This window comes from Lactuca serriola, chromosome 6, assembly GCF_051521515.1.
Source record: "Lactuca serriola cultivar US96UC23 chromosome 6, Lser_US96UC23_V15, whole genome shotgun sequence".
NCBI lineage: Eukaryota > Viridiplantae > Streptophyta > Magnoliopsida > Asterales > Asteraceae > Lactuca > Lactuca serriola.
Genome location: NC_136413.1, coordinates 87,413,938 through 87,435,707, shown reverse-complemented (window position 1 = coordinate 87,435,707; position 21,770 = coordinate 87,413,938). Strand labels below are relative to the sequence as shown.

At 40.4% G+C, this 21,770-nt stretch overlaps 1 pseudogene; it reads right to left on the bottom strand.

Moving 5' to 3' along the window:
* Positions 1-20,271: 20,271 nt before the first annotated feature.
* LOC145059985 (protein RALF-like 24 pseudogene) lies at positions 20,272-20,604 on the bottom strand (annotated as a pseudogene).
* Between the last annotated feature and the right edge of the window lie 1,166 nt (positions 20,605-21,770).

Sequence of the window (21,770 nt, the reverse complement as noted above, 5' to 3'; positions counted from 1 at the left end):
TTGTGATTTCCATTTGAGGCATCCACACTATTGGTGCTAGGCTCTAAAACTCCAAGGAATCAACTACAACTACAAGGTAAGTATTTCTACTAGCTTTATTTGATTCAAGTTCCCCATGCCATGCTAGTTAGGATATGAACCTTGGAAAAATAATTATTTGCATGTATCTTAGACAAACATAGATCCAAGGTTTATTAGGGTTGCATGTACACTTAGGAAGTCTTAGAATGCTCAAAACCCATCACTCGCAGCAGTGATAAGTATTCTGATAGCGATTGTGTTATATGTTTTAGCATGGTGTCATTGCGAGAGACACCAGTGGGCGGATCAGGAGCCGGAGAGGGATCGGGCTCGGGTTCAGGAGCCGAGCAGCTCGAGGAGCGAATGAGGGATTTGATATCAGCTGAGGTTACGCGCAGCATACTAGACTAGACTCCTGTGATCTTTGGCACGGTCAAGGAGGGTATGCTGGAGATCTTGGATGAGAGGCTGGGAGCCTTCCGTACCGAGATGATGGCTTTGATGGGAGTGCGTACTTTGACATTTCGAGAGTCCAGGGCTTGCGGGGCACCAGATTATCATGGGGCTAGGGACCCCATCGCTAGCAGAAGATAGTTGGCTGATGTTGCCAACGCATTCCGTAAGAGCCGGTGTCCTGAGGAGGACAAGGTCAGACTCGCTTCCTGTCTTCTGAAGAATAGAGCGAGGGATTGGTGGGAGGAGATTGGTCATGCTCTGGGGGAGGATGCCGCGTTGGACGCGATGACTTGGAGCGATTTCTCGGCCAGGTTCAGGGCAGAGTTTTCGCCAATTATTGAGGTGCAGCAGTTGGCACGGGAGTTTCAGGATTTGACGCAGACCACTGAGACTGTGGCGGAGATCACCGACAAGTTCAGGGAGATGGCTCTTCTTGTACCGCAATATGTCGCGGATGAGGAGATGAAGAAGGCTCGATATCACGAGATGTTGAGGGTTGACATCAGAGAGTTCGTGATCAGGTCTGGCTGTAAGACGCTGGAAGATATGATTTTTCGGGCTAGGGAGAGGGAAATTGATTTGGAGCGGATCCGGAAGAGGAAGTTGGATGAGGTTCAGGTAGCCGCAAGTTCGGGCAAAAGGCCCAAGGGATCGGATTCGAGATTGAGGGATTATTAGGACCGCATCCGATGCGGGAAGTGTGGCAGGGCGCATGGGGGCGCGTACCGGAGTGGTAACGGTGGTGAGTCTGGCTGCTTCAAGTGCGGTCGGACTGGTCATTTCAGCAGGGATTGTACTGCTACCACCACACAGGGATCAGACTTGATATGTTTTCACTGCAATCAACGGGGCCATAAGAAGGCCCAGTGCCCCACTTTGTTTTCAGTAGGACGGGTGATGGCACCTGCCCCTGCAACTTTGAGGATCACAGACGGCCGTCAGGGCCGTGCAGACGCGCCTGCGGTAGGAGGCAGGTCTTTTCAGATGACTACCTTGGAGACTTGAGCAGCATCGGACGTTGCAGGTATGCGATTTCCGTTTTCAGTTCTTTTATTTGTGCATGATTATATTGTTATGGTTCTACATCATTATCGGTATGAGTATTTTATTTTTGTGCGGCTTGCTTGTGATCGAGTTATATGCCATCTACATACCTTGGATATTTGAAAGATATTTAAGGGATGTGCTCTATTGGGGAAGGTTGCTTAGGATGCAGTATCTGTAGCATGCCTGGGAGGAACTTGGTATGTCTCGCTAGTTTGGAGCCGTAAAATTTTGGAACTAGATTGGTTAGATCCCTAGCTATGGTAAGCTTGGGGTTCCTCAGCAGATTGATTATGGAATGGTAGCGAGGTTTGGGATTTCTTTCCGAGCATTGAGCAGCAAGGGTTAAGCAGGATCGAAGTTAGGGAGAATCCTCCGAGCGTGCAAAGGTAAGAGCACGCAGATCCAGAATGAATGTGCAGCCTCCGAGAAGGAAAAGAAGTGGTACAACGTTGATGGATTGAGGAGTTCAGGGTTAGGAGTTTGAGAAACTCCCCCTCATCCAGTGCGTGTACTGGTGATGGTTAGTATGTGGTTGGGAATTCAGGATGGGGGATCGCCTGTAGGGCTCGAGTGAGTCTGAAGGAAGATCTTGAGAACTGATAGCATGGGGATGCTTTCGCATTAGCAGTCAGTGGGGGAAAGTGTTGTAAGACTACGGGGCAGCCGTAGCATTCACCAGCAGTCAGTGGTGGAAAGTGTTGTAAGACTACGGGGCAGCCGTAGCATTCACTAGCAGTCGGTGATAGAAGGTGATGTAAGACTGCGGGCAAGCCGTAGCATTCCATAGTAGCTTCGTTGGCGGAGTTAGGGCGGGGCCCTTATCTCCTAGTGATCAGATAGGGATCAGGAATGCGTAGTAGATGAGAATGATACGGAGTTTGCCTGTATAGCCCTAGAGAGGTGAGACTTGGGAGACGCCGCTCCAGGATATAGTTGGGTGAGATCCGTGGGCGAGGCCCGTATGAGAATAGCAGTATAGGTGAGACCTGAGAGCAGGGTTGCTCAGTAGTATGGTCGGGTGAGACCCGTGGGCGAGGCCCGAGCGAGAATGGCTAGGCAAGTAGGACTAGAGGGATAGAGGCGGGTGAGACCTGTGGGCGAGGCCCGTGAGTTTTAGCAGCGATCGGTGGGAGCCATTAATCCAGATCTTGATCGGTTGGTAGGGACCAGGGTGGTCTCAGTTCATCCGGGAGTTAGATGAGGAATAACAGAATTTCCAATCAGTAGCAGTGCGGGTATGCAGCGTGTGGTGGAATTCAGTTAGTTGATCGTGGGGTGCTCGACACCAAATTATAGTAGAAAGAAATGCCCAGTGGATACTAGTGATAATGACCCGAACTGCAGGTAGCGGCAGTAATGGATTGGTGAAGATAGGATCTTCACAGTGACAAAGGAAATAGTTGGTTATGGAGCATTGCCTTGGGGAGGCAAGGAAATCATGCAAGGAAAGAAGGGGTGAACCCCTATGGGTTCAGTGCAGTACTCGGTGAGTACCAGAAGGATTGTCGGTTGAGTAAGTTGTGTCTCCAGAATGTTCAGGGTCAGGGTTGACCCGAGATTATTATCCACAATGATTAATGTTAGTCGGAATGACCGGGCGAAAGACCAGCGAAGGTAGGCAGCTGGTGATTGATCATTTAGTGGAATATTGGAAGCAGATCGCAGGCGGTGGGCCATAGCAAATTTCGAGGATGAAGTTTAGTTTAAGTGGGGGAGAGTTGTAACACCCAAAGTCAGGAAGGCCAAGAAAGGAAAGGAAACCCTAATTTTAAGGGACGACTCGACGAGTCCAAGGAGGAACTCGGCGAGTCCGAGCGGGATCCGAGTCGAGGAGTAAGTGACCGACTCGGCGAGTCGGCCAAGGAGACTCGGCGAGTCTGGTCTGTGCGAGGAAAACCCTAAATTCGGGACTTAGAGCCTATTTAAACATCTCATTCTCTCCCCTAGGGTTCCTTTACTACCTCTTTCACTTAGAACATCGAACCCTAAGCCCCATTGTTGCTCATTCAAGCTTCCAAGCCATTTTTGAGTGATTTGAAGGAAGAAGAAGAAGGGGAATCATTGAAGCTTCAAGGATTGGCCTTAGATCTGAAGATTGGGGAAACTTTCTGAGTTATTGAAGGCATTAAGTCGTTTCCCTCCTTTAGATCTATTATGGTTGTGAGTTTTGGGGGCTTTTTAGCCATGATTAGCTATCCATTTGAGTTAGAAGCCAGATCTGAAGTTGCTACTTCGGATCTAAGCATATTATGGTCTTGAGAAGCATAAAGTATCTGTCCTTGAGTTGATTATGGAGCCTCTTTGCCTTAAACCCTAGTTTATGGTGTATTTTTCGTAGATCTCCTTCTCTACACGTAAAGTTTGCAACTTTACGTGAGGAATAGGCTTAGGAAGGGTAGATCTACAGTTTGGAGTCCATCCATGACTCAAAAGTCCTCTACATGTATGAAGATCTTAATGGACTCGGCGAGTCCTTTGAGTAGACTCGGCGAGTGACATGAAGATTTGGAGGAACTCGACAAGTGGGATGAACAACTCGTCGAGTCGGATGGAGTTAGGCAGGAACTCGGCGAGTTGGAAGAACAACTCGGCGAGTCTGTTGAAGGTTGTCTTGGACTCGGCGAGTCTGTTCTTGGACTCGGCGATTCAGGTCGCGAAACCCCAAACCCTTCGAGTTGAGACTCGAATCAGTGAGTCGAGTGGAGACTCGGTGAGTTGGACAGGTCAGGACTCGGAAATCGGTAGACTCGGCGAGTCATGGACTGACTCGGCGAGTCGAGTCACGAATGGAAGGACTCTGAACATTTGAACTTGGCGAGTCAGTAGGGTGAATCGACAAGTAGGGTTGACCTGGAAGGTTGAATTTGACCAGGACTTTGACTATGACCAGATTTGACTTGGTTGTCTTTCGGGGGTCAGTTAGACTCAGTGTTGCATTGATATTGGTAGCTCGGGGAGCGAGTGGAGCAGGAGTTCAGAGGGTTGTCGGCAGCGGCTAGTGGGATCATCAGCAAGTTCAGCCAATGCAGGTGAGTTACCCTTTGTGTGAATGGGTCTAAGGCTACAATGCCGACCCATGTAGTTATGAGTAAAAGAGCCAGGGGTTAACCCTAGGCACAATATGCTAGTATGATATTCAGGACGAGGTCCGGTGGTAGTGGGCGGGTACCCAATGAATGCTTTATGTTATAGTTTATACTTGTTGTCTGTGTGATGCTTGTATGTGCCTGGTAGGGAGGTGAGTGTGGGCGAGGTCCCGTAACTCACCGATAGGAGAGTGTGGATGGTGTTCCACATCTCATTAGCAGCAGATCAGGGGCGAGGCCCGAGTTAGGAAAAGAGTGAGTGTGGGCTGGGCTCGTATCTCACAATTAGTAGGAGCATGGACGGGGTTCGATGATTCATTAGTAGCAGGGCAGGGGCTGTAACAACCCGATATTTCAACTCTTTGTAATGACCTAAAAAGGTCAAGTATTGTAACCATCTTGGGGTAATAAAATTTACTTTGATAATAAGATGCCCAAAAAGTATCTATTTAAATTCCTACTATGTTTAATATCATTAAACCGGAATCATACTTAAAGAGAATGCTCAAATCCGGCTTCGTATATTGAAATCAAGATTTTTCCAAGTTCGGCTTAGCAGCAGACAGCTAAAAACTCGAATCAAAGATCGACCGACTTTTGGCCAGAATGACCTAAACGAGAATCGAAGGTCTCGACAATGGTATTTCAGCGGTAAAAAGTCTGGCAAAAACCGACGTCAGATAAAGAAGTTATGAATTTTTGAAGAAATTCCTTAAACACGATGAGTTATAAAATAAATAATAAAAATAATTTCGGAATTTGCCAACGGAGTCTAAACGAAAGTTGTAGAGCGTAGTCTCACCTACGCGTGGATATAAAGACCATCGAAAACGGAGTTCGTATGAAGAAGATATGAATTTTTGAAGTTTATTAAATAAATTATATATTTATTTAATTCAAAAATCAAGTATTATCCGAAGAGGAGTCAGCGTCCTCATCCGAGGTACGCGCCGCGTACCCCTGTACGCCCTGCGTACCCGATGGTATTGGCCTCGGATCGTCCACATCGCCCTATGCGAGGCTGCCGACCCGTCCGACCCGCCTGTCCGACCCGCCGTCCCATCCGAAGCCGAGGCAGTCGAGGCTTCGGTCATGCATGACGTACGCGTACGCGCTGCGTACGAGCGTACGCCTCGCGTACGAGGCTTCTCAGACCCCCCTATAAATAGAATGCGAGGCTTTCCGAAAAAAATGCTCATTTCTCTCCTTTCTCTCCCGATCTTGCCTCGATTTCCGTGCCCGTTCAAACCCGAAGCCCTGGTCATTTTTCTCAAGTCCCGAGGGTCGATTTTACTCCCGAGATTCCCGAGAATCCCGAGAAAAGTCCGTTTCCCGAGGCGAAACTCTGTCCGGTTTTCCATCTCGCTATCTTCAAACTATCAAATGAGTTCATATCCCCCTTCGAACACTCTTTAAATACATTTTAAATGCTTTTATACTCTTTTAGGGGAGGAATACAAGTAAACATACCGTTATTATCGTGTAAAATCTCATTTACTCATTTCTATCAAATGAATCACTTGTGATTTAGTTCTATTATGCGGAAACTCTTGTTATACTTTACATGCAATAGTTTTATACAAAGTTTTTAGTAACACCAAAGCATCTTTCGTTGTTAAAACCGTTTCATATATTCTAAAAACTTATAATTTATGTTGGTCAAACATTGTGAAAAGGGATAAACTTTGCATACAAAACTATCACTTTAATACAGACTTAGTTGAGAATCCATGAGACGTGTATATCTTCAAACACTGCCTTTTAGATAAAAGGTATCGCTACAAGTCCTGTCTATAACCAGAGTCTCCCGTTCGGAGAACGTGTCAAATGTGTATAGATCTATACGGGAAGTCATGATCCCGCGCCCTGACTGTTAGCTACAGTCCGTCTTTTGGGGTGACAGTTTGTCATAACGCTACGACGCCTGAAGAACGTCGCTACAGGTATATTATGTTCAGTATGGTTATAAAACTCATCGAATATACAACTATTATAGTACTTTTGAATAATGAATAAGTAGTTACTACAGTTATTCATTATCTAACAAACTGAAATCTTCTAATAGGTTTATTATTTAAATCTATGTTTAAAACTCTTCTAAAGCATGTGGATTGCTTCAAAATGTTAGTCTTGGACATTAACAAACAACTTTTAGGAAAATAAGGGATTTTCTTGGTTCAACCATCTACGTTTTTTTTATACCAACATTCTCATGCATTTCACACTTTTATAAGGAAATATGGGATTTTCTTGGAAAATATACACTCATTTTGGAATGGCATTCAATGTTTCTAAATCACTTATGAACTCACCAACTTAATTGTTGACACTTTTTCTTTGAAATAACTTGTATTCTCAGGGAATCGTTAAGCAGGTTTGGAAATCAACTTTTGGTGAATAACGCGCTGGCATTATTTACTTCTTTTGAAAGATGTTTATGCATTTATCTTTTGATCATGTAATGAATACAATGATGTATACATTTTTTTAAAACCTTTATATATGTATGGTAGTGTGTACTTTCCTTTCTATGAACTATTATGATACTGAATATGACGTCCTCCGCCCCCGAACGTTTCCGCCGTTCTGGTTTGGGGGTGTGACAGATTGGTATCAGAGCACCGTTTATAGTGAATTAAGTATATCAAAACCATTTTTGGTATACAACTATAAACTCATCTGGGCAAAAACACTCTGAGAAGTGTCATACTTTTGAAATTAAATTTATTTAGTTTTTGTAAAGTAAGCATGCATTCATTTCGTACTAATAACAGTTTCACATCGTACCATCTTAGAAGTATTATAAATAAGTTGTGCAGTGCAGGTACGCCTTGGGACACGTAATCGGAACTGGGAAGGATATAGCCTGATCAACTATATTTGTCTGAGAGCCGACTAACGTATGCCGAGGAGTGTCTGCAGTGGACAACAAATTTTACAACTTACCAAATCGTTACTAGAATCAAACACAAAGAATTTAAATACTATAGGAGTATTTGCTATCTAAACTAGTTTAACTTACATGTTTTGCATGTTTCAACTTTATTCAATTCTTATAACCCTATTTCTCGTATAGTCAAATGGCTGGATTTCACCACCCCAATGACCCCTACTTTCCCAACCAAGGCAACGGAGGATGGATTGAAGATGATCCCGAAGAGGACGAGGAACCCATAGAATTGGGTGATGACTCCGGTACTGACTCAGAGCCGGAAGTGATCGATCCACCACCCATTCAACCTCCTATCCATGTGAGGAACTTCCAAGGACCCACTCCCGTCTGGGGAAGTCACCTCCATCATTGGAGCCAACAACAAGGCATACGCCCTCCCTACGACATGTGTCGGGACTTCTATGATGTCCGCGGTGGAGGTTCGGCTGATCGAGCACTCCCGGTAATGGTGGGTAAGTTAGCCAATCAGTCCTATCAGTCCGGGGTTCAAGCAAGCCGACTTCGGGATGTCAACGTGGAAGTGCAGGTTCACACTTCTGACATCCGTAGGCTGGACAAGATACACGACAATGCTCAACTCCAGTCTGAGGCATTTCAGGCACAAATGATTGCAGCCCTAGCCGAGTTAAGGGAGCAACAAGCCGCTTTTGATCGGCGTCTAATGGAATCGAAGCAATCAGATGCGGAGTCAAGCTCCAAGCGCAACCTACGTCGTAAATAGTGCTTGCCAGGATTTCAAATTTTGTTATAAATTAGGACTTCGGATAAGAATATTATTTTTTCTTTAAAACTTTCTGTAATCGGAGACCTTTAGAAAGGTCAAAAAGTTTTGTCTAAACCCTGATGTAACACAACTATATGTTTAATATATATATATATATATATATATATATATATATATATATATATAGGGCATATCTCTTTCTCGTTTTAACTATGTGTAGTCCGTGCAATTCATAAGTACATCCATTCAAACATTGTTAATCAATCAAGCTCAAAACCCTTTGTTGGTAAAACCAAATTCTTAATCTATTTAAGATAGTTAACTCAATATCATTCAACTCGCAACCACCAAAACTTATAATATCTCATGTTTCTTTTGGCAGCGCAATGCCTCCTCGTAGATCAGCACGTACCAACGCAACCCCACCACCACCTCCACCACTAACTTATGATCCGGCAATGGTCCAGGCTGCTATCACAGCAGCAGTAGCAGCAGCCCTCTCTCAAATAAACTCCAATGCAAATGGAGGTACAGGAAGCAGCACGAATCATCCCAATCGTGACACCGGCCAGGGCCATGTAAGGGAGTGTACTTACAAGGAGTTCTCCAACTCAAAACCAAAGACCTTTAATGGCAGTGGAGGAGTCATTGCACTAATGCAATGGTTCAAAAAGACCGAAACGGTCTTCGAGATCTGCTCGTGCCAAGAAACAAGCAAGGTTAAGTTCGCTGCTTGCACCTTCATAGATCGAGCCCTCACTTGGTGGAAAAGCCATGTGAATTCAGTGACGCTCACTATCGCTAACGCCATGAGTTGGGAAGAACTGAAGGTTCTACTACTGGAAGAATACTGCCCAAGGGGCGAAGTGCAAAAGCTTGAGCAGGAGCTTTGGAATTTAAAAATGGTTGAGTCTGATCTAGTCGCCTACACAGCTAGGTTCAACGATCTCGCTGCTTTGTGCCCTACCATGGTCAACCCAGAATCGAAGAAGGTCGAAAGGTACATTTGGGGGTTGTCACCCCAGATTCAAGGGCATGTCCTAGCTTCCAACCCTATCACCTACAACAGCACTAAACGCCTGGCGCAACGACTCATCGACCACGGAGTGAAACAGAGTACCATCACAGCAGCCGCAAATCCACCTAGGGAGGCTCAGGGCCAGAGTAAGCCTTGGAACAAGAGGAGGGGACAAACCTTCCAGGAGAACCCCAAGAAACAACAAGTGATAGCGACCCACTCTATTACTGTACCTACCAACTCTGCCCCCACAAGTTCATACAATGGAAAACTACCGAAATGTAACCAGTGCAACTTCCACCACCACGGTCTCTGCCGTGACCTTCAATGCACCAGGTGCAATAAGAAGGGTCATACAGCCCGCTATTGCAAGGAGCCAACCCAACAATCCGCCCTCACTGCTAACACCGGAGTAAGCCGCACTTGCTTTGAGTGCGGAGACACAGGGCACTACCGCAAGGACTGCCCGAAGTCAAACAACAGGAATACCGGCGGAAGAGGCCAAGTTTTCGCAATGGGACAAGATGAAGCCATTGCGGACCCCACTGTTGTTACGGGTACGTTTCTTCTCGATAACTCATATGCATGCATTTTGTTTGATAGTGGAGCGGAAAGGAGTTTCATGAGTCACGACTTTAAAAGCATGCTAAAACCAATACCACAATCATTAAGTGAACCGTTCATAGTAGAAATGGCCAACGGGAAAACCGAAGGCACTAAGGAGATATATTTAAACTGCACCCTAACTCTAAATGATAATCTCTTTCAAATCAACCTCATGCCAGTCTCGATTAAGAGTTTCGATGTCATCATTGGCATGGATTGGCTGAGTTCACATCGTGCGGACATTTTATGTTACGATAAGGCCGTTTGCCTTAATCTGCCAACCGGCGAAACCTTCCTTGTCTTGGGCGACAAACCTAGTACCACTCTTAGTATCATCTCAAGTATCCAAGCTCAGAAGTACCTACGCAAGGAGTGTCACGCATTTTTAGCGCATGTTGTAGATGTGAAACGCGAAGTGTGGGACATCAAGGATGTGCCTGACGTATGCGATTTCCCCAATGTGTTTCCCGAGGACCTTCCAGGAATACCACCCGCAAGACAAGTCGAATTCAGAATCGATCTAATCCCCGGAGCTACCCTAGTAGCCAAAGCACCCTATCGGTTAGCCCCGGCAGAGATGCAGGAGCTATCCAGCTAACTGAATGAACTGCTTGGAAAAGGATTCATCAGGCCGAGCTTCTCGCCATGGGGAGCACCCGTGTTGTTTGTGAAAAAGAAAGATGGATCATTCAGGATGTGCATCGACTACCGAGAACTCAACAAACTCACCATCAAGAACCGATACCCTCTACCCCGAATTGACGACTTATTCGATCAACTCCAAGGAGCCAACTACTTCTCGAAGATCGATCTAAGGTCGGGATATCACCAGTTGCGAGTCCTAGAGAGTGATGCTCCCAAGACGGCCTTCCGAACGAGATACGGAGATTATGAGTTCGTAGTGATGCCGTTCGGACTAACCAATGCCCCGGCCGTATTCATGGACCTAATGAATCGGGTATGTCGTCCATTCTTAGACAAATTTGTGATAGTATTCATAGACGATATACTCATTTATTCAAAGAATAAAGAGGAACATAGTCAACACCTGAGACAAGTCTTAGAGACGTTGCGAACCGAGAGACTTGATGCAAAATTCTCAAAATGTGAGTTTTGGATTAGAAAGGTAGACTTCCTCGGTCACGTGGTCAACAAGGAAGGAACCCACGTGGACCCCTCAAAGATCAAGGCTATCGAAAACTGGTCTACACCAACCACACCAACCGAGATTCGCCAGTTTCTAGGTCTTGCCGGTTATTACCGAAGGTTCATCCAGAATTTCTCCATCATCGCAAAGCCTCTTACCGCTTTAACCCAGAAAGGTGTGACCTACAACTGGGGAGAAAAGCAAGATGCTGCATTTCATACTTTGAAACAAGCCCTTTGCAGTGCACCTATCCTTTCTCTTCCGGAAGGGACCGAAGACTTTGTGGTGTATTGCGACGCTTCGAAGCAAGGGCTGGGCTGTGTGCTAATGCAGAGGGGAAAGGTTATTGCATATGCCTCACGACAACTGAAAACGCATGAGGTCAATTACACCACTCATGACTTAGAACTTGGAGTAGTGGTCTTCGCTCTTAAAATCTGGAGGCACTACCTTTACGGTACCAAGTGCACTGTCTTTACAGACCACAAGAGCCTCCAACACATCTTTGACTAGAAAGAGTTAAACATGAGACAACGACGTTGGGTCGAATTGCTCAACGACTACGAATGTGAGATTCGCTATCATCCGGGAAAGGCAAACGTCGTAGCCGATGCCCTTAGTCGAAAGGAGTACTCTGGACGAAGAGTGAAGTCATTAGCCATGTCGATCCATTCGCACCTGTCAGCGCAAGTCAAGGAAGCTCAAATAGAGGCCTTGAAACCCAAAAACGTGGCAGGTGAGGCCCTTAGGGGAATGGACAAGAACTTAGAAATCAGGAGTGACGGAGCACGCTACCTCATGAACCGGATCTGGACACCCAAGTTTGGTGGATTCACAGAGGTAGTTATGAGCGAGGCACACAGGACCCCATACTCCGTACACCCAAGGTCAGACAAGATGTATCTAGATCTTAAGCAACTTTACTGGTGGCCAAACATGAAAGCGGAGATTGCTACATATGTGAGCAAGTGTTTAACTTGCGCCAAAATAAAAATAGAACACCAAAAACCCTCAGGTCTACTCCAGCAACCTGAAATACCTGAGTGGAAATGGGAGCAGATTTCCATGGACTTCATAACCAAACTGCCCAAAACTCAGAGTGGCCAAGATACTGTTTGGGTAATCGTCGACAGATTAACCAAGTCAGCCCATTTCTTACCGATCAAGGAAACTGATAGGATGGAAAAACTATCAAGAACCTACATCCGGGAGATCATACGACTTCATGGCGTACCGATGTCCATCATCTAAGATAGAGACAACAGATTCACTTCCAGATTCTGGCAATCACTGCAAAAATCCATGGGAACAAGGTTGGATATGAGTACGGCATACCACCCACAAACTGACGGACAGAGTGAGAGGATGATCCATACCTTGGAAGACATGTTGCGAGCATGTGTAATCGACTTTGTCAAGGCATGGGATGTTCACTTGCCTTTGGTCGAGTTCTCTTATAACAATAGTTACCATACTAGTATCAAGACCGCTCCATTCGAAGCCCTTTATGGTCGTAAGTGCAGATCACCCCTGTGCTGGACGGAAGTGGGCGACACACAATTGGCAAAAGGTCTAGTCCCCAATAGCACCCTCACTGGTCCGGAGATCATCAGAGAAACGACTAAAAAGATTGTGCAAATACGAGAACGACTGAAGTCCTCAAGGGATAGGCAAAAGAGCTATGCCGACAGGAGACGTAAACCCTTGGAATTCCAGATTGGCGACCGTGTACTACTGAAGGTCTCACCCTGGAAGGGCATGATACGCTTTGGGAAGCGTGGAAAGCTAAATCCTAGGTACATTGGACCCTTCGAAATCATTTCGAGAGTTGGTCCAGTGGCCTACAAACTCCAACTTCCAATCGAGCTTAACAAAGTACATCCAGTATTCCACATATCGAACCTGAAAAAGTGTTTGTCCGACGAAACACTCGTAATTCCACTCGATGAAATCGAGCTAAACGAAAATCTTAACTTTGTGGAAGAACCCGTCGAAATCATGGACAGGGAAGTTAAACGAACTAAGCAGAGTCGCATTCCAATAGTAAAAGTTCGATGGAATGCTAAGAGAGGACCCGAATTCACATGGGAACGGGAAGACCAAATGCAACAGAAGTATCCGCACCTCTTCCTCAGTCCCTAAGACTGCTATTTTGTATTAAAATTTCGGGACGAAATTCCCTCTAACGGGGGGATGATGTAACAACCCGATATTTCAACTCTTTGTAATGACCTAAAAAGGTCAAGTATTGTAACCATCTTGGGGTAGTAAAATTTACTTTGATAATAAGATGCCCAAAAAGTATCTATTTAAATTCCTACTATGTATAATATCATTAAACCAGAATCATACTTAAAGAGAATGCTCAAATCCGGCTTCGTATATTGAAATTAAGATTTTTCCAAGTTCGGCTTAGCAGCAGACAACTAAAAACTCGAATCAAAGATCGAACGACTTTTGGCCAGAATGACCTAAACGAGAATCGAAGGTCTCGACAATGGTATTTCAGCGGTAAAAAGTCTGGCAAAAACCGACATCAAATAAAGAAGTTATGAATTTTTGAAGAAATTCCTTAAACACGATGAGTTATAAAATAAATAATAAAAATAATTTCGGAATTTGCCAACAGAGTCTAAACGAAAGTTGTAGAGCGTAGTCTCACCTACGTGTGGATATAAAGACCATCGAAAACGGAGTTCATATGAAGAAGATATGAATTTTTTAAGTTTATTAAATAAATTATATATTTATTTAATTCAAAAATCAAGTATTATCCGAAGAGGAGTCAGCGTCCTCATCCGAGGTACGCGCCGCGTACCCCTGTATGCCCTGCGTACCCGAGGGTATTGGCCTCGGATCGTCCACGTCGCCGTATGCGAGCCTACCGAACCGTCCGACCCGCCGTCCCATCCGAAGCCGAGGCAGTCGAGGCTTCGGTCATGCATGACGTACGCGTACGCGCTGCGTACGAGCGTACGCCTCGCGTACGAGGCTTCTCAGACCCCCCTATAAATAGAATGCGAGGCTTTCCGAAAAAAATGCTCATTTCTCTCCTTTCTCTCCCGATCTTGCCTCGATTTCCGTGCCCGTTCAAACCCGAAGCCCTGGTCATTTTTCTCAAGTCCCGAGGGTCGATTTTACTCCCGAGATTCCCGAGAATCCCGAGAAAAGTCCGTTTCCCGAGGCGAAACTCTGTCCGGTTTTCCATCTCGCTATCTTCAAACTATCAAATGAGTTCATATCCCCCTTCGAACACTCTTTAAATACATTTTAAATGCTTTTATACTCTTTTAGGGGAGGAATACAAGTAAACATACCGTTATTATCGTGTAAAATCTCATTTACTCATTTCTATCAAATGAATCACTTGTGATTTAGTTCTATTATGCGGAAACTCTTGTTATACTTTACATGCAATAGTTTTATACAAAGTTTTTAGTAACACCAAAGCATCTTTCGTTGTTAAAACCGTTTCATATATTCTAAAAACTTATAATTTATGTTGGTCAAACATTGTGAAAAGGGATAAACTTTGCATACAAAACTATCACTTTAATACAGACTTAGTTGAGAATCCATGAGACGTGTATATCTTCAAACACTGCCTTTTAGATAAAAGGTATCGCTACAAGTCCTGTCTATAACCAGAGTCTCCCGTTCGGAGAACGTGTCAAATGTGTATAGATCTATACGGGAAGTCATGATCCCGCGCCCTGACTGTTAGCTACAGTCCGTCTTTTGGGGTGACAGTTTGTCATAACGCTACGACGCCTGAAGAACGTCGCTACAGGCATATTATGTTCAGTATGGTTATAAAACTCATCGGATATACAACTATTATAGTACTTTTGAATAATGAATAAGTAGTTACTACAGTTATTCATTATCTAACAAACTGAAATCTTCTAATAGGTTTATTATTTAAATCTATGTTTAAAACTCTTCTAAAGCATGTGGATTGCTTCAAAATGTTAGTCTTGGACATTAACAAACAACTTTTAGGAAAATAAGGGATTTTCTTGGTTCAACCATCTACGTTTTTTTTTATACCAACATTCTCATGCATTTCACACTTTTATAAGGAAATATGGGATTTTCTTGGAAAATATACACTCATTTTGGAATGGCATTCAATGTTTCTAAATCACTTATGAACTCACCAACTTAATTGTTGACACTTTTTCTTTGAAATAACTTGTATTCTCAGGGAATCGTTAAGCAGGTTTGGAAATCAACTTTTGGTGAATAACGCGCTGGCATTATTTACTTCTTTTGAAAGATGTTTATGCATTTATCTTTTGATCATGTAATGAATACAATGATGTATACATTTTTTTAAAACCTTTATATATGTATGGTAGTGTGTACTTTCCTTTCTATGAACTGTTATGATACTGAATATGATGTCCTCCGCCCCCGAACGTTTCCGCCGTTCTGGTTTGGGGGTGTGACAGGGGCGAGGCCCAGGATAGGCGAGGCCTTAGGGCATGATCAGTTCGTATGTGTTTAGCTTATGTGTTGTGATATGTTTATGAGTTATTATTTGTTGGCGGGCGAGGCCCTGTGACAGGCAAGGCCTAAGTGAAACAGATTTGTATCCGAGCGGGGATCGAAGCCAGGCGGGGCCTGGAGCGGCGGGGCCGTTGTATCGGGCGAGGCCCGAGGTAAGGGGCGAGGCCCAGGATAGCGAGCGTGGCTCAGTATGTGCAGTATGTGGTTATGCATGGTATGTGGTAGGGTGGGGAACTCACTAAGCTTCGTGCTTACGGTTTTCAGCTTTGGTTTCAGGTACTTCCGGTAGCGGAGGGAAGAGCTCGGGGTGATCGCATGGCACACACCATAGATTAGACAGCCTAGGAATGTTTTACTCTGATAACGAACATGTGTTTTGGAAGTTAATACTCTGATTATGTTTGGATTGATGATTTTGCTTTAAGTAATGTTTTATTAAAAGGAAATTTTTAGTCTTGACTTTTGGGACGTTATAGTTCCTAACAACCATATTTGACATCAAAAGGCATAAGAGAATCTGAATCCTTCAGACAATGACCAAATAATTCCAACATACATCTACAAACCCACAACCACAAGCAATCCCATCACAAATAATCATATAATATAAAACCAGAGTTGATTAAAACAATACAATTCAACAGATCACCCATGATTATAACTAAGACAACAGGACCATAGATAAAACAAACTGAAGACACAAGCAAATGTTGTATCTGACCAACTAAAGAAAACCGATAACTAAAACCCCGACCTTTGAGACTCCAGCTATCCCATGCCATCCATCTAGTAACTGCCAAGGTAAAGATATTGGATCCAAAACAATCCCATCTACTCTCAGAGGACAATCAACCTTAACATGGCTTGCTTGACTACGAATAAAACACGTTGGACTCTCTAGTGGTCCTCCTAATCTTATCTAAAACATTTAGAAATTGATGTATGGCAAATACCCCAATAAGCCAAACCACACCCGCCGAAAAACACACGAGTCTCTCGATCTCCTGATCGAATGCAGTCACCCTGACACCATCAATTGAAATATGAGCTTAAAAGATTTGATCTTCTTATAAGGTGATATGTTCCTCTAACGTGTTCCGATCATACCATATTTTCATATCACATTATCATTTAACATAAAATTAAGACAAATAACATTCATCTTGTCATGCAAGAAAATATATTAAGTTTAATTCCCATCATAGGTTATAAGTGAATTACCCTATTTGTAAGGGAAATTTATAATCTAACCCATCTAACATATTATTCTAATAATAACAATAAAAAACTTATTTTGAAAAATGATCGTACTCTCCAGAATATTGCATTCTAGAGAAACAATATTCATTTTCAAGATTTGATTCTGATAATCTGTCTTCGTACATTCCTGACCGACAAAGTCAATTCTGAGTACGATAATCAATCTCGTACATAAATGTGGCATTCTCAAGGTTCTAAAAAGCTCAATGTGGCTCCAAGGCTTGTACTCGACGCCACGCTTTAACAAAATGTCGTCTTAATTCATATATGTCCATAAAAATGAATAATAGTATATATATATATATATATATATATATATATATATATATATATATATATATATATATATATATATATATATATATGGTTAGGTTCATGTGAGACGACCTAATTTTGTGAGACCGTGAGACGCAATCCTAGCCACTCATTTGCTAGATAAAAAGAACATTTTTAAAATTCAAAATAATTGAAATTTTTTGAATTTTTTTCAAATATTTTTTTTTGGAATTTATATTTTCCAAAAAAATAAAAATAAAAAAAATACCAAATAAATAAATAAATAAATACATTTTTTTTTACATATTCTAGTAGAATATTAGAATATTCTACATATATGACAAATCTAGTAGAATATTCTAACATTCTAAAAATCACATTAGAATATTTACAGTGTAATATTCTATTAGAATAAAAAAACGGTAATTTATTTTATTTTATTTATTTATGTAATTAAAGTGACGAAAATAATAATTAAAATTTTTTTTTGTCGGATTTTTCCTTTTATTTTGCATTTTAAAATTATTTTTAGATTTAGTCTCACGGTCTAATAAAATTAGCATGGTCTCAAATAAACCTAAACTTATATATATATATATATATATATATATATATATATATATATATATATATATATATATATATATATTATATATATATATATATATATATATATATATATATATATATATATATATATTATATATATATATATATATATATATATATATATATATATATATATATATATAATATATATATATATATATATATATATATATATATATATATATATATATATATATATATATATATATATATATATATATATATATATATATATATATATATATATATATATATATATATATATATATATATATATATATATATATATATATATATATATATATATATATATATATATATATATATATATATATATATATATATATATATATATATATATATATATATATATATTATATATATATATATATATATATATATATATATTATATATATATATATATATATATATATATATATATATATATATATATATATATATATATATATATATATATATATATATATATATATATATATATATATATATATATATATATATATATATATATATATATATATATATATATATATAGTGACAAGCCACGACTCGTAAAAGCTTAAGCCTTGACATTGCCGTAAAATCACCGCCTAACGTTATTTAGAAAATCTTGGACATTCCAAAATAAACGGAAACGCACTCCGGACACACATTACAGATTCCAAAAAGCAACATTTTTCATCCCCTATATATAAATGGTATCCCATGTAGTTAGTTACTTACTTTAGATTATCCATAATTATCTATTATAACTGCTTCAAGATGAGTTTCTTAGACAGTTAGTATGAAGAAAACTTTACCAGACTGTATTTTTACTTACACAACGTTCGGCAAACCAACCGTCATAGTTATTCAGGAGTGTCACTCTGGACCATCATTCTGGAATTGATCTTTGTATTATGGACTTCGTTCTTCGTATTCAGGAGTGATACTTCCATTCGGGAATCACTTGTAACGGTTAATCACATTTCAAAGTATTTATATGGTTATATTTCTAAAACTAAAAAAATTCAATAGTTAGATATTCCAGATCTATGCCAGTCTAGAATACATACAATTGTTTGTAAAGTAAAATGCAAGTAAATTAAAGAGTAGAATTCACGTGGTTTGTTGAATCCTTGGTAGATAAACTTAAAAAACTACGTCCGAAATACACGTAGCAAGAGCTTGGGAATTTCATTTGGTTGTTTGAGTGTGGACCCAGTGGCGGATCCAGAATTTTATTAGGGGTAGCACAATCTTTTTTTATTATATACTAGTAAAAAGTATAAATGAAAACTTAACAAAATCATTTATATGAAATGGGGATTAAAGGAAACTAGAAAATGATATATACAGGGGAGGTAGCTAGATCCCACATATGTGGTGACATAAGAATAAATATGTGGTATCTAAAATAGAAGCGGGTAGACTCATTCACAGTCTCACAGTAACAGTATAAGCAATTTTAGAGTAGCACAAATAGTACTTTAACTTGCTAATTTTTTTTTTCCAAAACTTTTACATTAGTTGGGATTTTTTTGAGGGGTGGCACATGCTACCCAGGCTACTAAATAGCTTCGCCTATGGTGGACCCATATATATAACATTGAACTATAGTAATGAGTTTGACCCGTTTTAGTCTGGTCAGGAATTACTATTGTGGACAGAACTGTTAGTTTTCAAAGTTTTTTTTTGGGTATTTTTATCAATAATAAACTAAAATGTGGTTAAATTACTCAATTTCGGTACTTGTAATGTACTCTAGTTGTTTTCAACTTTAAAATGAATGTTATCAACCTCTACGATTGATTAAACAGTAACCAGAAAATCGGTATATATTGCCATGTTCACGAAACAAATGAAATTCATGAGAGTTCGAAAAACCTAAAAATGATGGTTCAAACGATTTGATATAAATTAGCTTTGGCGAATTTAATGCATTTCACGAATAATTCGTGTAATAACTTTTGTCTAAAAAAAACTATTTTGTGAATTCCTGAGGTTGTTTCGCTAATTAAGTGAACATTTTGTAATATACTTTATAAACTTAACCATTCTGTATGTATTCCATTTCTTTTATTATTATAGTGAATGCCTCAATTTTAAAATTGTAGAAGAATTAATTAATTATAATTAGATAATATTTACATTACAGATAAAACTAAACATTCTGTATGCATATAATACAAAGATTCTTATGAAGTCAATGGCTGGTAACCTTTGCTTAAAGCCTTAAACCATGATATTTTTCGCTGCTAAAATGAGAAACAAGACATAATTAGAATCCCTAGTGGGCTTTCACATTTTTGTTTCTTTTAATCAATTTCCCTAAAACAAATATAGGAATTCCACAAATATATGGTTATGGTATTAAGACAATCTAACAGACGTATTTGTAAGATTTACATGGTGCAAATGTAGGCTTTCCTTAAAAAATCAGCTTATTACACATGAAGATGACAACACCAATATAATCCAACATGAAACATGGATTCCCCATTTAAGGGCAAGCAAAAGGATGAAATTCTTTTTACCATTTCCGGCATTCAAGATTATGTATTTATAGCATCTCTAGCACACATTGTGATGATTTCACATCCTCTGTTGTAAGGATTTGCAACCCCATTTCCATTCCCTTTACAGTTGTAATATGAAGCACCAGGTGTACCACAAGGTATCACATCCCTCCTCAATGTCTCATAACTTATATACCTCCTCCCCATCAGCAACAGCCTCCTACTGGCCTCAGACTCCATCATCATCTCATCTTCTGCTATTGTATCAAGATCATCCTTTATCACTGAATCAGGGTTTAAACTTGAAACCCGAGATGAGATTTTGATCAACAAGATTGATGAAAAAAGTACAAAAAAGAGGACTTTCATTTGGGATTCTTGAGCATTTGGTTTGGAAAGAAATCGTATTATATGTAATTGGAGGGGTCCTTGATGGTGGTGCCGTGGTGCAATAAATGAGGGGGTGATAATTGAGTGAAGGTTATGGCCTCTCACCAACTCATGTGTCCCACATCATTCCATCATAAAAACCTACAATTATTAAGATCTTAGTAATCTTATTTGACAAATTTCAAAAAATACCAAAATATTAACCTTCCTGTTAAAAAAAATACAAAAAATAGCATTTTCAAAACTAACCATCTAGTCCGCAGAGGGGCTTCGGTGGACTTGCATGTCCTTTGCAAACATGTTACACACTTGAATATTATTGTTTTTTCTAGTAATTTAGCTTTTGTCTGCAATACGTTAGTTGAGTCGGCAAAACCCTCTCTGTGGAGTAGGGCTACCTTCTTCAAACTAAGCGGTATAAATTTCGATAAATTATATTTTGATTTAGTTTTTTCATGATTTTTGTCTTTTTATACTGGATAATTATAAGTATCTTTGGAAAATCAGTATCTTATATTAACTAATTTTATGTTTTCTTAGGTTATTTGTCTTTGAGAAGTTAACAATTGAACGAATATATAGGCGACGGGACACAACGAGACTCAAAGTTTCCCGAAAACTAAAGGTGGAACGTTGGATCAAAAAAAGGAAGGGTCGAGATGCAAAGTGGTGTTTTTGTAAATAAGTAGACAAAAAAGGGAGGGATATCTTAATTAATTCATTCATGGGTATTATAAGAATAAAAATATAATTAAATGATTTCTTAAATCTAATATCTGATAAAATAAATTTTCATCTCTCTCCTCCCCCTTATCCTCTCTTGCTCAAACCTACAATCCATCCTCCGACGACTCACCTCCATCGAATTGTCTTCAATCCTTCATCTAATTCCATGCTTTCGATTCTGAAATTGCATCTACTCACATGAATACGATGAAGATAAACGACGAACCACATTTATCGTCGATTTCCAGATCCCAATCGATCAAACTATCATCATCGATCAGCAATCTATATGAAATATGAAATCCCCCAACGATCGAAGTTTCATTGTTGCTAAACTCCTTGATCTCACGTTCTTCATAGAAAAAACTCCAATGAAGATGATATGATTTTGAATCGTTTTATCCTCCATCAATTCGTTC